Source organism: Sapajus apella, unplaced genomic scaffold (assembly GCF_009761245.1).
Source record: "Sapajus apella isolate SASKATOON/1434 unplaced genomic scaffold, GSC_monkey_1.0 scaffold178, whole genome shotgun sequence".
In the NCBI taxonomy this organism is placed as follows: Eukaryota; Metazoa; Chordata; class Mammalia; order Primates; family Cebidae; genus Sapajus; species Sapajus apella.
In genome coordinates this window covers 1,501,895-1,518,430 of record NW_022437118.1, presented here as the reverse complement: position 1 = coordinate 1,518,430, position 16,536 = coordinate 1,501,895, and the positions used below count along the sequence as shown (strand labels likewise).

Genomic DNA, 16,536 nt, shown 5'->3' with positions numbered 1-16,536 from the left:
AAATCTATAACATGTAGTTAATATAGCTATTATTATATATACTTAATATGTATTATGTATTAAATATATAGATATATAATACATATTCACATAATTAGCTAACTATTCATTCAATGTATGTTTATGCAGCACCTTCTCTTAGCAGAATATAAAAGAAATCAGAAATGTGCCTGTTATCCGCACTTTGGGATGCCGAGGTGGGTGGATCACTTGAGGTCAGGAGGTCAAGATCAGCCTGGCCAACATGGTAAAACCCCATCACTACTTAAAAACAAAAACAAAAACAAAAGTAAAAAATTAGCCGGGTATGGTGGTGCACCCTGCAGTCCCAGCTACTTGGGAGGCCATGGGAATCACTTGAACCCGGGAGGCAGAGGTTGCAGTGAGCTGAGATCACGCCACAGCCTGGGCAGCAGAGTTGAGACTCCATCTCAAAAAAAAGTCAGAAATGCTTTTGTCCTAGGCTGCTTAAAAAGACATGTTAATAATTATTTTGTAAAGTGAAGAGTAGTATGAATTCCAGGAAATGTTATCTGTGAAAGATGCAGGAGTATAAACAGTACTTCTATTAGTAGACTAGAGAATGTAACCACCAGATAGAGGTTTTGAATGTTTATATTTTCTATCTCCAGAATCTAGCACAATGTCTGGTAAACAATAGATGTTCAATAAAGAAATGTTGAATGAATAAATTTTTCTAGGCTAGGGTAATCAGAGAAAACCTACCTCATGGAAGAAGCCAAGTTTGAGTTAGATATTTAAAATATGATAGAAATTGGGAGAGGGCATTTTAAGTTTTTCAAGGGATATCATTGCCATGTTCACAGAACTGTGTTATTTATTTCTCATATTTGTAAAATATTGCACGAGTCGCTTATGAGTACTCAGCTATTTCTTATCTCCTTTATCAGACCATTAGGGAAGGATTGACTCTGGGGCCCATGGCACCTGGTTGTATGATAAAATACAAGAAGTGGTGATTTATTTCTACTTGAAGAAGCAATTTTACAGTTTGGGGATGCTTTTGGAACCCTGTTGAAAGAGGCTGTGGATTGGAATTCTCCATAAGGCCATTAATTACTGAATTTGCTTTGTTGTAAACAAAGGAACTGCTTATAGGTGTCAGCTGTTGAAGATGCAGGGTGACTCAGTATAAGTGCTTCTCCTAATCACAGGCAGACCTGTTAACAGACACTCAGAAAAAAAGACAGAATACTGTCAGCACATTGCTGCAGGGAAGGTGGGCAATTAGTGGCTTCAGTTGTCACATAGCATTCTTATCCCTTTGGTCTCCCAGGTGCTTTCTGTTGGGCAATCAGAGTTTTTAGTTATGACTCTACAAACAAGTCGCAGTGAGATAATTCTGGGCTTTTAACTTGCCAAATGGTGAGATGAGTAGTGCCAGGGAGTTTGGCTGCAGTGGTTGTGATGGAAGTTCTGCAGGTGATGGTACTAAAGAGAAAGAGAAAAAATTCCTGGCTGTCATGGAAGATACTTGCTTTCTGGGCAGTGGAGCTAGATGTACCAGTATAGCCTGCAGTGCTGGTGGAGGCTCAGTACCACTCTGCTGCTGTGATTGTGTCCTTCAGCAGACTCTGAGGTCCTGATCTGCTCTCCTGTCTCATATGTGGGGGTGCAGAAGGCCAGGCTGCCGGAGCCTTCTTGGTGGGGATTTTTATAATGATATGCATGGAAGCTTGACTTCTGAGTATACAGGTATCCTTCACTTTATTGTACTTTACTTTATTTCACTTAACAGATATTGCATGTTTTGCAAATTGAAGTTTTTTGGCAACCCTGCATTGAGCAAGTCTATCAATACCATTTATCCTACAGCATGTGCTCACTTTATGTCTCTGTGTCACATTTTGGTAATTTTCACACTATTACAAACTTTTCATTATTATTATATCTATTATGATGACCTGTGATCAGTGCTCTTTGATGTTACTATTGTGATTGTTTGGGGGCACCACAAACCATGCCCATATAAAACTGCAAGCTTAATAATTGTGTGTGTTCTAACTGCTCCACCGACCAGCTATTGTCTTGTCTCTCCATCTCCTTTCAGGCCTCTCTATTCCATGAGACACAATAATACTGAAATTAGGCCAATTAATAATCCTACAGTGGCCTCTAAGTGTTCAAGTGAAAGGAAGAATCACATATCCCTCACTATAAATCAAAGCTAGAAATGATGAAGCTTAGTGAGGAAGGCATTTTAAAAGCCAAGATAGGCTGAAAGCTAGGGCTCTTGTGTCAAACTGTTAGCCAAGTTGTGAATGCAAAGGAAAAATTCTTGAAAGAAATTAAAATTGCTATTTTAATGAACACACACATGATAACAAAGGGAAACAACTTTGTTGCTGATACAAAGTTTTAGTGACCTGGTTAGAAGATCAAGTCAGCAACAACATTCCTTTAAACCAAAGCCTAATCCACAGCAAGGTGCTAACCTTTTCAATTCTGTGAAAGCTGAGACAGGGGTAGAAGCTGCAGAAGAAAAGTTTGAAGCTAGCAGAGTTCGGTTCATGAGAGTTTGGTTCATAGAAAGAAGCAGTCTTCATAACGTAAAAATGCAAGATGAAGCAGCAAGTGCTGATGTACAACCTGCAGCAAGTTATCTAGAGGATAATTGATGTAGAAGACTACACTAAACAACAGATTTTCAATGTAGATGAAATAGCCTTCTGTTGGAAGAAGCGAAATCAGTGTCTGTCCTGAAAGGACAGCTTGACTCCCTTGTTAGATGCTATTGTAGCTTGTGACTTTATGAACCCAATGCTCATTTACCATTCCCCCAAATTCTGAATCCAACAAAGCCTGGATGATAGTACATCTGTTTATAGTATGGCGTACTGAATATTTTAAGCCCACTGTTGAGACCTACTGCTCAGAAAAAGAGATCCTTTTCAAAATATTACTGCTCATTGACGATATACCTGGTCACCCAAGAGCTCTGATAGAGACGTACAAAGAGATAAATGTTGCTTTCATGCCTGCTAATGCAATATCCATTCTGTAGTTTATGGATCAAGGACTGATTTTGACTTTCAAGTCTTACTATTTAAGAAATACATTTCATAAGGCTATTGCAGCAATAGACAATGATTCCTCTGATAGATCTAGGCAAAGTAAATTGAAAATCTGAAAAGGATTCATCATTGTAGATGCCTTAAGAACATTTGTGATTTGTGGGAGGAGGTCAAAATACCAGCATTAATGGGAGTTTGGAAGAAGTTGATTCCATCCCCCATGGATGACTTTAAAGGGTTCAAGGTTTCAGTGGCAGAAGTAACCACAGATGTGGTAGAAATAGCAAGAAAACTAGAATTAAAAGTGGAACTTGAAGATGTCACTGAATTGTTGCAATCTCATGATGAAAATTGAATGGATGAGGAGCTGCTTCTTATGATGAGCAAAGTGGTTTCTTGAGATGGAATTGACTTCTGGTGAAGATGCTATGAACATTGTTGAAATGACAAAAGATTTCTGTAAACTTGGTTGATAAAGCAGCAGCTGGTTTTGAAAGAATTTCTACTGTGAGAAAAATGCGATCATACTGCATCACATGCCATAGAGAAATCTTTAATGGAAGGAAGAGTCAATGTGGTAAACATCATTGTTGTCTTATTTTAATAAATTGCCACAGGCACCCCCACCTTCAGCAACCACTATCCTGATTTCTAGCAGCCATCCATATTGAGGCAAGACCCTCCACCAGCAAAAAGATTATGAATTGCTGAGGATTCAGATGACTGTTAGTATTTTTTAGCAATAAAATATTTTAATTGAAATTTATACATTGTTTTTTAGACATGCTATTATACACTTAATAGACTACAACATAATGTGAACATAACTTTATATGCCCTTGGCAAACAAAAAATTCATGTGACTCACTTTAATGTAGTGGTCTGGAACAAACCCTCAGTATCTCTGAGGTATACCTATATATGATAATGCTTGGGAGAGGATTGGTGTTTAACATTGTAGGGACAAGGCATTCAGTGACACTTAAACCAGATCTTGCTGAGCCTGCAGAGGGGGCACAACCCTAGTTCAGAACCTGAAGTATAAGGAAGAGATGTGGCCTCTGTACCAGCAACAGAAATAGGTTTCACATGGGTTATCTCATTTGAAATCCACAGTAGCTTTCTGAATAGGTAAAGCAAGAATAAAGCAAGGATTACCATAACACTTTTACAGATGAGGAAACTGAATCTCAGAAAGGTGAAGAGATTTGCCCATGACTTCCTAGCAGCAAGCCTTGAATCTAGGACCTTGGATTTCAAGTTTCCTACTCTGTTCTCTCATGTTGTCAGTTTCTAATCATGAGAACCGACAACTACACATGAAATGACTCAAAGTACTGATATCATGATACAAGACAGTTTGAAGGGAGGAGGTAGACCAGGATCAGAGGCAGTGTAGTGAAAGATCAAGCCTCCAGGAGCTAGTGACCTTGAGCTGTCATGCAGACGAGAGGAAGCTATGATGTGGTGGGCGCGGGGCTGTGGTGCTGTGTCTGGCAGTGCAGGCCCACTTTTCCTTATTCCTGGACGTTTGAGGGAGTCTGGGGGAAGTCCAGAGGAAACACAAACACCTCATTTTAACTTATAGCATAATCCTCCTTTCCTAGAAATTGTTTCAACACAACTGCCCACAAAAAGCAAAATGACTTGGGGTGAATTTCCTTTATGCCTTGTCTTTGATTCCCCTGTGAGCAGCAGGGAAATACTTAGGAGTAAAGGGGAATTGTCCAGAGCCTGGATGACTCAGAGTTAGGCCATCAGCTGCTCTGCTTAATTAGAAGTGGGCTGTCCTGATTAGGTGTTTCTGCTTTGAGCAGGAGTGGTCCGGTGAATTAGAGGTTGCATCTTGGTTTGCCTTCCGACTCTGAGGAAGGTTTGGAGGAAAAGGAGATGACTCTACCAGCTTGTACCCCCAAATCTCGACAGCTTATCTACTAACATTTCCTTCTGACTCTAGGTTGCCTTTTAGCAACGTCTCTTTTGCCTTCATGGTTTGCCTTGATATACAGAAATGTTGAATAGAAGAGAATCACGGTTTGTGAATGTCTGACTAATTGGGAGAGAGTTCCTTGCTTTCGCCAGTCCTCAAATTAAGGATTCTGTTTTTTTTTCTTTCTATTAAAAAAAATTATTCGTGAATGAAAATTTCCAAACTTGGAAAGATGTATATCAATCAGAAGGATTTTTCAGTAGAATTTCTTTATTTTTTTCCTCAAAATTATGTTAGGAAATACCTGTACAACAGTGTTACCTCAACTGTTTTCTCAACTACTGTTGGTGAGATTTCTTTCCTTCAGTCACTGAAATTTTTGCAAAGTCTGAGCAAATATTTGAGGCTCCTTCCTGCTCCCCATCACTGCTGCACCTTGAGAGGTGGAAAATGGAGGTTTGTACGTGGTCTCAGGACATCCTCTGGCTACCCTTCTCCTTTGGGGTGATTTGCCTCCATGTTTTAAATCCAACATGATGGACAGGGATGACAACCAATTGCAACTTCTTTCTGATTTGGGGCACAAGGCCAGATTCTCTTAAGAGAAATTACACAGTCGTAAGCTTGGAAGAATTTCTCATGATGTAACACAAGATGTAAAGGCTATTTCCTTGCTATAACTCATATACAGTTTCTTGTGGAAATGGAATGGTCCAAACTCTGCTGTATCATGCTCTCCAAGTGAGTTTCATCTACTCCATATGTTCACAGATGAGGGAATCATTGTCACATGGCAAATGGCCAAGAAAGCCCCTAGCCCACTTCTGTAGGATTGTCCAAGAGTGCCTGGCACATTCTACCCCTCAATTATTCCCATCGATTGTGAACAGATGGGCACAGTACTCTTTAAGTTGTAGTAAAATGACTTGTATTTGGCCATTATCCAAGTGGAATGAAAGAAGGTGCTGTTGTCTGTCTGGCTCAACTACAATATGGGATTCATAAAATAATGACCCCTGGTTTGATAATGACAGGAGCCCAAGAATGACAGGATGGGTTCTTTTGTGGCGAGGCAGCTCAGAGATCACCCTTCACAAGTTTCATATTGGTTGCAGATTTGTAGACTAAACTTGCTTTGTTATTGGCTTCCTTTAATTTGCAACTCTATGGCCTCTCCATATTGCTTCAACTGGTTAAATATCTGATAAGATTTTCCCATTTCAATCTGATTTAAGTTAGGATTATCTACTAGTTTAGGAATGCTCCAATTTGCTCTAAATAGAATAATAATAGAATAATATCTTTGGACCTTAAAGTGTCCCCGAGACAAGTTATACAGAGTGGTTTTTTTTCTAATCCTCCTCCCCTTAGTGAGGTTTCCACACCTTACACTCCAATATGTACTTATGTTTCTAAACACTAATTTACCATGCTTTGTTACCTCCTTCTCAATCTGACCTCAAACTTCCCTCTGTCAGGAAGACCGCTTTGCTTGATATTACCCACTTTTGACCAAAGAGTTCTAGATTAGTAGAAACTTAGTTATGAAAGACATCTTTGAGTCCATTTAGTCTAACTTTCCACTTGAGGGAGAAATTGCCTCTAGATGATCTCTGAGTGATAGTGATTCATGTCTTCAGTGACAAAGTGCTTATGACTCCATGAGACAGCTAATTTTATTGTTGGGCAGATCTAGTTGTTAGTAAATTATTTTATGTAATTGAAATCTGACTTTGTCTAATCTAGGTGTGTTGATCTTAGTTCAACCCTCTAGAGTAATGCAAAGTTATACAATTTCATTTCTACTTGAAGTCCTTTAGCTAATTGAGGACAGCAGTTGTTACTATCACACAGTCTTTTTGGCAGTGTGTTACACTTTTTGGTTGATCCATGTCTCCTTATTTTTTTTCTTTCTCTTATGCTTCATTTACTTTATTATGCTTATTCCACAGTTTTAGAAGCTAAACCTCTTCATTATTTTGTGTCTCTTAAGAATTTATGTCCTTGCTGTGTACAGTATGTTTTAAGTTACTCAGTTACTGCCTTTCTTCATTCATGTATTCCCTCAATATTTATTAAGTACTTTCATGTGTGGCAGGTGTATCTAGGTAGGTGCTAGCAATGACTAAGGCCAACTCCCCACCCTCAAGAAGCACTTGCTGACATGTCACACTAACTTTTCTCAAGTTAATCCATTATTACTATAGTCATGTTTATCAGTGGAATAAGATCAGTTTATGAACAAAGAAAGCCAGAAGACTGGGATGTTGAGACATAGATTCTTTCAACCAATGTGGTGGCCATTCCTCACCCCTCTCTCCAATTGCCACTTTTTATATATTAAGAGATAGCTGGACCTGAAAAAGATGGGTTTCCCATAGAGACTATTTAGATAGCAAACATAGAAGCTTGAGGGGAAATAAACTTTTGGGCTAAGAATGGAAGTCTCAGCTCAATGCCATTTTACTTGTTGGCAATTCAAAAGTGGTAGTTATACTTCTGCCCCATCCAGAGAGCAAGTGTTCCCTCTGAGTTGACAATACAGGGAAGCAGGAAAACAGAATGAAAATTTAAACCAAGTAACAAAAAGTGAAGGTCCTTCATGATGGAATAAGACTACAAAGCCCTGAAAAACCTTGATTTAGGCCCCAAAAGCTGTTTGGAGAAGTGAGCTTTCTGCAGGGGAGCACTGTAATCCAAGAACTTCATGTGGGTGGTTCTGTTATGGTGCTGAGGTGTTCTGACTTGCCTCCTTCTCAGATGCTCACTCTGTCCTTTACAACTGGTCCTGAAGAGTTCTGTGGTCTAGAGTTACCTCATTGTTCTAAATGTTTTGTGCCTGTTGCCTGTCCCCTAGGTTAGCTGTGCTGTTGGCTTTGGTTATACCTCTGTACCGGGATAGAAGCAGCTTTCCAACTCAGAAAACCATGGAGTTGTTCTCAGACCTTTGCATTTGACGTCTAGAGAGCCAAGCAGAAACTATGAATTGTGAAATTGAGGGCATAGAGGTTTACGAGCAAAACTGTGTACAGCCATATCCGGCATGCTCATGTTTGAGTGTTCCTTAGAAAATTCCTAAAAGTCACAGTCATTGTGCTCAGGCAGCTTTTGTTTGAGGGAGGTCAGCCATATTCAGGAACATTAGCAGAATGGTGCCCCAGCATCATAGCATGGAAAGCCACTTAGACAGGCTTGTGCTGTCTATTCACAGATCCCAAGGGTCCCATGTTTCTTCTTACTCTTGTCTTCTGCTCTGCTAGCGGGCAGAGCACTCTCCAAGTCTGCTTCACTGCTCTGCCTTAAGTCCTGTCTGCTTTAAGGATTAACTCAAGTCACCTGTCCACAGTGACTCCTACTCTAGATTGTACCCTGCATGTAGAACAGAGCCCCTTCTCACTTTACCCACCTAACTAGAGATATATTCCTTAAGGTTGGTATGTTCTGTAAGGTCAGGGAATATGTCTTGTCTTAGGCACTATACTTGGTGGTTAGGTATGAGATGTGATGCTCTACTTCAGTCACCTGGACAATGACACCAACATGTAGTAGCAAGGAAGGAAGGTTGTGATGAGTGAACGTTAGATAAAGGATAGGGTAGAGCTTGGTCCTCTGCTGTAAAGAAGAGCAGAGGTTGTAATAATCACTTCACCTTCAATCATCCATTTACTTTATCACCATGGCCCTATGGGCAGAGCTGTTCTCCCCTCTTCTGTTTTCATTCCCCAGGAAACCTCTTTTAGGACTTGCTTTCCTCTCTAAAGCCAAGGTTATCATTGATGTTTGTTTTAGCCTCATTTCATCTGTGAAAGGGGTTGGATGGGTAAAGTGAGAAAAAGAAGGCAGATGACAGCATTCCATGTGATGGGACCTGGAGCCCTACCCCCCCCCCCCACCCAAGGCACTTCAGAATGTCTAGCTCAGTAACAGAATATGTGCTTTATAAATGTGTGTTGTTTGATAACTGATTAACATTTGCCAAGCCACATAAAAACAAATGAAATGAGTAACAACTCACTTACCTATTTTGGGGACAACTTTTACCATTCAAGACATAGAAATAGCTTTTCTAGTGGAAAGCCCATTTGACTAGAGCTTATTGGCTTATGATAGTGTGTGAATTAAAGTTTCCCATTGGACCATCTTTAATATTATCCAGGACAGAGATCAGAGGGAGGTACTCTGGGCTGCTGATACCTTAGTGATCAACATGAAGTATCCATGAAGGAGGAGACAGTGAAATCCCTAGATATTTAATATTTCTCTGAATATGTTAAATATATATTCAGAGCTCTCTGGACATCTCATTGTAGTCTGCAATGATTAGGTGATTTACTATCTTCAAGAATTATAATTGTTAGATTAAAAAAAACGCTTAAAGACTAATGTCAGTTATCTGGATATATATGTGGGGTACTATGTTTCCCAGTGATACTTTTAAAAGGAATATTTACCAATAATATCAAGTTTTGGTGAGACTATGGAGCTCCTGGAACCTACTTTGCTGGTGGTAGTGTATGTTTATATAAGCACTTTAGAAAGAATTTCCATGATATCTATTATATATACTCTATGAACCCATAATTCTATGCCTGGATATATCCAATAGATTTGAACTCCATCTCAAAACCAAAAACGTACAAGAGCTCATATCAGCTTTATTCATAACAGTCCCAACCTGGAAGCAACCAAAATGTTGTTTCCAACAACAGTAGAATGGATAAATCCATTGTATATCAATGCCACAGAATGTTATACAGAAAAGATAAAGAGCACACTATTGACACACTAATAGCATAGAAGAATCTTGGAAGATTGAGAAAAGAAGCAAAACCTAAGAGAATACTATCGTATTCTCCCATTTACATGACCAAACAAACCTAATGTATGAAATACATACATTATGTCCCTAAATAATAGCTATTCTTGACTGGAAGGGGGCATGAGGGAGCCTTCTAGGTAGCTATAAATGTTCTAAATCTTGGTTTTGTGATTACATTAGTGTATAACATATGCAGAAATTCACCCAGCTGTTCCCTTAGGATGTGTATACTTTGTGCAAGTTATGTTTTAATGAAAAAGCAAAGAAAAAGCAAAAAGGAAATGTTATTGAAGTGTGTTGCTGAGTAATTTGCCACAAACCCCAGTGTCTTCTATATGTCTGAAGGTTAACAAACAATATCCTTAAGGTTCTAGCCCCTGAAACTTCTTGTGAATTTTAGCTTATTTTTCCTGCTTCCAACTTGCTCTGGAGAGAACTGGGGTCTGTGACTCAAGAGTCCTCTGCTATGGTCTCATAGCCCCGGTTGCCAGCTATGTTTACTTATGGGTTAGTTCTTCAAGGAAATATATGAGCTAGACATCCCAATCACTCCTCTACCTTTGACCCATGGGTTTGGTGAACATAAAATAAGGTATAAGCTATCAAGGAATTTTTGAAAAAAATCAAAAGGGCCACCCAGATACTAAGAAGTAAGATTGTACTTGAACTTGATGAAATTGATAACAGCTGCTGATTTGAATCACATAAGGTATTGTTGACAAAGACTATGCTGTGGTTTTAAATAATTGGGCAGTGATTTATGAATCATCTTGGTACTTGGCCCAGGGCTGTTCAGTGGCAGCTGTGACATCAGGGTGCAGGAACACATGAGGTAACTTGTGTGTTGGGAGATTATGTGATTACAGAAGCAGCCACTGCCAGGAGGTCAGCATCACATGCTTAGGTTGATGGTTCTTTTTCAGGTGAAGCCCTTGTACTACTGTGGTCAAGTGAACACCACCCTGTTAAGATAACCCAGGTCCAGTTCTGGCTTCTCCACCAGATGATTATGTGATAGTAGGCAATCTCTTCACTTCCCTGGACCTTAGTTCCTTATCTGTAAAATGGGGGAAATGATGTCATAGGTCCCTCTGAGCTCTTCTTTTTTTTTTTTTAATTTAATTTAAAAATTTTATTTATTTATTTATATATTTATTTAACTAGCATCTCACTTAGCAGCTCTAACTTCTTTTTATTTTATTTTATTACATTTTAGGTTTTGGGGCACATGTGAAGAACATACAAGATTGTTGCATAGGTACACATGTGGCAGTGTGATTTGCTGCCTTCCTCCCCATCACCTATATCTGGCATTTCTCCCCATGCTATCTCTCCCCAACGCCCCACCCCCCACTGACCCTCCCCTATTTCCCCCCAACAGACCCCATTGTGTAGTGCTCCCCTCCCTGTGTCCATGTGTTCTCATTGTTCAACACCCGCCTATGAGTGAGAACATGTGGTATTTGATCTTCTGCATTTGTGTCAGTTTGTTGAGAATGATGGTTTCCAGGTTCATCCATGTCCCTACAAAGGGCACAAACTCATCGTTTTTGATGGAGCAGCTCTAACTTCTTCCATGTCTTCCCCACACAGCCAGTTCTCACTTTTTTTCTGCATGTGTATTGTATGGTCAGTTTTAAATCTGGAAAGGTCTTTTTTTCATGTGGCTGTTTTCTGTAAGTAGATCTTTAAGAAAACAACTCAGCTGCCAAAAATCATGTTGTCTCCTAGCAAATAATATCCGTTGTTCTGGATTATTGATTATTCATCATTTTGATGACCCAGTGTCTCTTTCCATCATTAGTGCCGATAACTGAGTGCTGCCTGAATTACACAACCACTTTCGTGTCCCTCCAGCCTCCTCTACCCTGTTGGAATCCAACAGTCCAGTTCATACATTTCCTTGAAGAACTGACCCATAAGTAAACACAGCTGGCAACCGGGGCTGTGAGACTAGAGCATAGGACTCCTGAGTCACAGACCCCAGTTCTTTCCAGAGCAAGTTGGAAGCAGGAAAAATAAGCTAAAATTCACAAGAAGTTTCAGTGGCAAGAATCTTAAGGATATTGTCTGACATGCCTGACAGCCTGATATGCCTTGATGAGCAAAGCTGTGCATTGGTAATGCTTAGTTTGGGGTCACGTTTTCCTAAGGGTTGTGAGGGAAGCTCAATCATCACTTCCAGAGCCCACAGCCTGGCACCTGAGCTGGTAAGAACACTGATGGGAGGAGGAGAAACCTAGTAAGAGGGAGCCTTCAGCACTGGGAAGTGAGCACCACAGCACCACACAACACATAAACCTGGACTTCTTTGTTGGCCTAAGCTTTTTAAGGCTGAATGAACATGCAAAGCCAGGAAGAATACCTTACTCTCCTCTGGCCAGCCTGGGAAGAGGTCTTCTTTTACACATGTCAGAATTTGGGGAAGGAAGAGGAGGACAATGAGGCCAGGAGAAAGTGACTTTGTTGTGTCTGGGAAGGAACCAAGTCCTTGTAACTCAGTGAATTGGGGAAAAGCTTTGTGGCACCTTCATTTTTCCTGCTCTTCCATGACTGCTTTGGCAGGGATTTTTGCTTCTGTCTCACATTCCAAGTTCTTCCATGAGAGTTTTGTGGGTCAGAGGCAGGGGACTAGGCCAGACCTTGGCCTCTGAAGACACAAATTGTCCCCTGGAAGCCCCTGTGTCTTTGGGAGTTGTTCTAGTTCCTGCTGCTGGGACATTTATGGTCTTTTCTCTGAAGTCAAATCTGTCTTCCTCTCTGTCCCCTTTCCCACTCTCTTATTTGGTGTGGGAATTTGATTTCTGAGACACCTAGTAGGTGATAGCATGACTGATGGCGTCGCTGACCACTTCCAAATGAGAGGTACTCTCCTCACAGAAGGCCCCTGAGGGAGCTCATGCCAGGAATGCTGCCACTGTGGATTTGCATTCTGGGAACAGCTGATCAATCTGTTGGTGCGGGGTTATTTTTTATTTTTTAAATTTAAAAATTAAAAAAAAAACATACCATTAATGGTGATAAAACTTCAGAACTGTTTTGAATGCTAATTTGGTTTTTGGAAACAGCCCAACTCTGTTTGGGAAAATCTGGGGAAGAGGGAATCAAATCTGGGCAAGCTGAGTGACAGTATTTTAGTTTAAAAAACAAAACAACAATCTTCCTCTCCCCCACTCAAAAAAAACAACACAAGGTTTGTCTATAAAGTAATGACACAGTTTGCTTGTTTTTTAATTTTAGAATGACCAGTTGAGGCTATTTTCAGGAAGTGCAAACACGTTTAGTGTCTGCTAGGATAAGGATAGAGCCCTGAAGGCAGCTAACAAGGACAGCCCTCATTTCTGCATTCAGTTCAGGAGGCCACAGGGACAGGATCTGTGGCATTGCGGAGGGCCTGCCCAGGGCACTGCCTGTGATTGCAGATTCACTCCTGTGCCTTATGGGGAGGGAGGGGCTCGAGGAATCTGGGGCTATTGCCTAGTCCCCTATTATTCACATGTTCCTGGAGAAGAAGATTGAATACTGACAGATTCTGCTTTAGGGAAGGCTGCCTGATGTCCAGAGATCTCACCCTGAGCCTGTCTGCTTGCCTGGAATCACAGGCAAAAAGAGTTTGAGGGCAGCCGGAAGAGGACAATATATTCCTAGTGTAACTCAAGTGGCCTTTATTAAATTGCTTTAAATAGGTATTCTTTGACTGCTGAAAGAAATCGTAGATGACACAAATAAATGGAAACACATCCCATGTTCAAGGATGGGTAGAATCAATATTGTGAAAATGACCATACTGCCAAAAGCAAGCTACAAATTCAACACAATCCCCATCAAAATACCATTCTTCACACAGTTAGAAAAAGCAATTCTAAAATCCATTTGGAGCTAAAAGAGCCTGCATGGCCAAAGCAAGACCAAGCAAAAAGAAGAAATCTGGAGGCATCACATTACCTGATTTCAAACTACGCTATAAGGCCATAGTCACCAAAACAGCATGGTGCTGGTGTAAAAATGGGCACATAGACCAATGGAACAGAATAGAGAACCCAGAAATAAACACAAATACTTACAGCCAACTGATCTTTGACAAAGCAAACAAAAACATAAAGTAGGGAAGGGAGACCCATGTAAACAAATGGTGCTGCGATAATTGGCTAGCACATGTAGGAGAACAAAACTGGATCCTCATCTCTCACCTTATACAAAAATCAACTCAAGATGGATTAAGGACTTAAACCTAGGACCCGAAACTATAAAAATTCTAGAAGACAACATTGAAAAAACCCTTCTAGACATTGGTTTAGGCAAGGGTTTTATAACCAAAAACACAAAAGCAAATGCAATAACAACACAGATAAATAGCTGGGACCTAATTAAACTAAAGAGTTTTTGCATGGCCAAAGGAACAGTCAGCAGAGTAAACAGACAACCCGCAGAGTGGGAGAAAATCTTCACAATCTATACATCTGACAAATATCCAGAATCTGCAATGAACTCAGACAAATCAGTAAGAAAAAATAAACAGTCCCATCAAAAAGTGGGTTAAGGACATGAATAGACAATTCTTAAAAGAATATATACAAATGGCCACCAAACATATGAAAAATGCTCAACATCACTAGGGATCAGGGAAATGCACATCAAAACCACAATGTGATATCACCTTATTCCTGCGGGAATGGCCATAATTAAAAAAAAAAAAAATCAAAAAACAGTAGACGTTGGTGTGGATGTGGCAATCAGGGGACACTTCTACACTGCTAGTGGGAATGTAAACTAGTACAGCCAGTATGGAAAACAGTGTGGAGATTCCTTAAAAAACTAAAAGTAGAACTACCATTTGATCCAGTAATCCTACTACTGGGTATCTACCTGAAGGAAAAGAGGTCATTATTTGAAAAAGATACTTGTACATGCACGTTTATAGCAGCACAATTCACAATTGCAAAATTGTGGAACCAACCCAAATGCCCATCAGTTGAAGAGTGCATAAAGAAACGGTGGTATATATATATACACTATAGAATACTACTCAGACATAAAAAGGAATGAATTAACAGCATTTGCAATGACCTGGATAAGATTGGAGACTATTATTCTAAGTGAAGCAACTCAGGAATAGAAAACCAAACACTGTATATTCTCACTGATATGTGGGAGCTAAGCTATGAGGATGCAAAGGCATAAGAATGATACAATGGACTTTGCAGACTTGGGGGAAGAGTGGGAATGTGGTGAGGGATAAAAGACAACACATGTGGTGCAGTGTATACTGCTTGGGTGATGGGTGCACCAGGATCTCACAAACCACCACTAAAGAACTTACACATGTAACCAAGTACCACCTGTACCCAATAACTTATGGAAAAATAAAATTAAAAAACATAGGCATGTGGGGGTGTTAGAGATCTGGGGTCTGCACTGTGAGCGGCCTTTTAGGGAAAATCTGGTTCTGAAGGAACCAGCCTGTTTTTAAGGACAGTGAATCAAGACTCTGGGATTGTGCTGATGGCTGCTGAAGAGAACTCTTGCCCCAAACAATGAATAGTCATGAAGTTTTTTTCTTGATGGGGAGGGATCCTTAATGAGGGGAAGTATAGGGGTCATTCTAAACATAGTGGCTCAGCTGCTCAACTCCGATTCAGCCAGGGGACCAGTCTAGGTAAAGGAGGGAACTGATAAATACTGAGCATCTACTATATACCAGGCATTGCCATATATTATTTCATGTAATTCTCAATAGTCCTTCAATGGGAATGTTACACACCCCATTCTACAGATGAGAAAATGGAGGCACAGATGGTGCAGCTGCTTGTCTTGATCTCCTTACTGCAGGATCCCTTCTTAGCTGCCTGTGTACCTTGTTCAGTCTTTGCACTCAGTATATTGCATTATATGATGACTTCCCCAGTCCTAGAAGTTCTAATGAAATTGATCTGGGATGGGGTCCAGACTGGTATTATTTTAAAAGCTCCCAAGCTTATTTTAAGTGCAGCCAGGGCTAAGAACTGATTGTTTAGATTATGGGTTTTTCATTTTTTTATATCCCCAGAGCCTAAGTCAGTGGTCCTCAAACTTGAGCATGCATCAGAATTATTTGGAGGATTTGTTAAAACACAAGTTGTTTGCCCTACCTTCAGCGTTTCTGATTCAGCAGGTCTAAAGTGGGCCCAAGAATTTACACTTCTCACAAGTTCCCAGGTGATGCTGATGTTGTTGGTCTGGGGACCTTGCTATGAGAACCCCAATCCTTTAGAAAGAGAGGGGGCACTTGCATATTCAGTAAATGCTGACTGAATTTTACTAAATTGCCAAGGTCCCCCAGTGAGTGGAACCAGGATTTGAATACTGGCCTAGCAGGTAGCAAGTAGGCTGGCTCTTGGGGAGGCTGGGTGGTAAAGCGAGGTGGGCCTGCTTGTTTAACCTCTGGGAGGAGGGTAGAGTTTGTCTTTAGGGTCTCTCCTTACAGGGAGAAACGATACCAGCTTCTTGCCAGGAAACCTAGTGGCTGTTAGGGGACCAGAAATTTTGGGTAGAGGTTCAAGGCAGCCAGGAGATCCTAGAGTCCTAATCCAGGAGGCAGATTCCTGGTGCAGAGTGTGACCTGGGAAAAGATGGTGATAGATGTGCATGTACCAGAGTGTTTGTTACAAAGCTGGTGATACTGCTTTTTAAAGTTACTTCTTATTTGTGTACTACAGGAAATTCAAGAGGCACTGGTGATGGAAATAGGGCTGAGTGATGTAAGAGCACGAGGC

General features: G+C 40.5%; 1 protein-coding gene and 1 long non-coding RNA gene across 2 annotated transcripts in view; one reads left to right on the top strand and one right to left on the bottom strand.

Annotated features, from left to right (window-relative positions):
- Window positions 1–16,536, top strand: part of KALRN (kalirin RhoGEF kinase) — a 602,830-nt gene that overhangs the window by 33,938 nt on the left and 552,356 nt on the right. The window lies entirely within an intron of this gene.
- LOC116543015 lies at window positions 2,642–14,020 on the bottom strand. Its single transcript, XR_004265441.1, has 3 exons — window positions 13,483–14,020; window positions 4,601–4,606; window positions 2,642–2,653 (listed from the first exon to the last, which is right to left on the bottom strand). It is a non-coding gene; the product is annotated as an uncharacterized LOC116543015 (long non-coding RNA).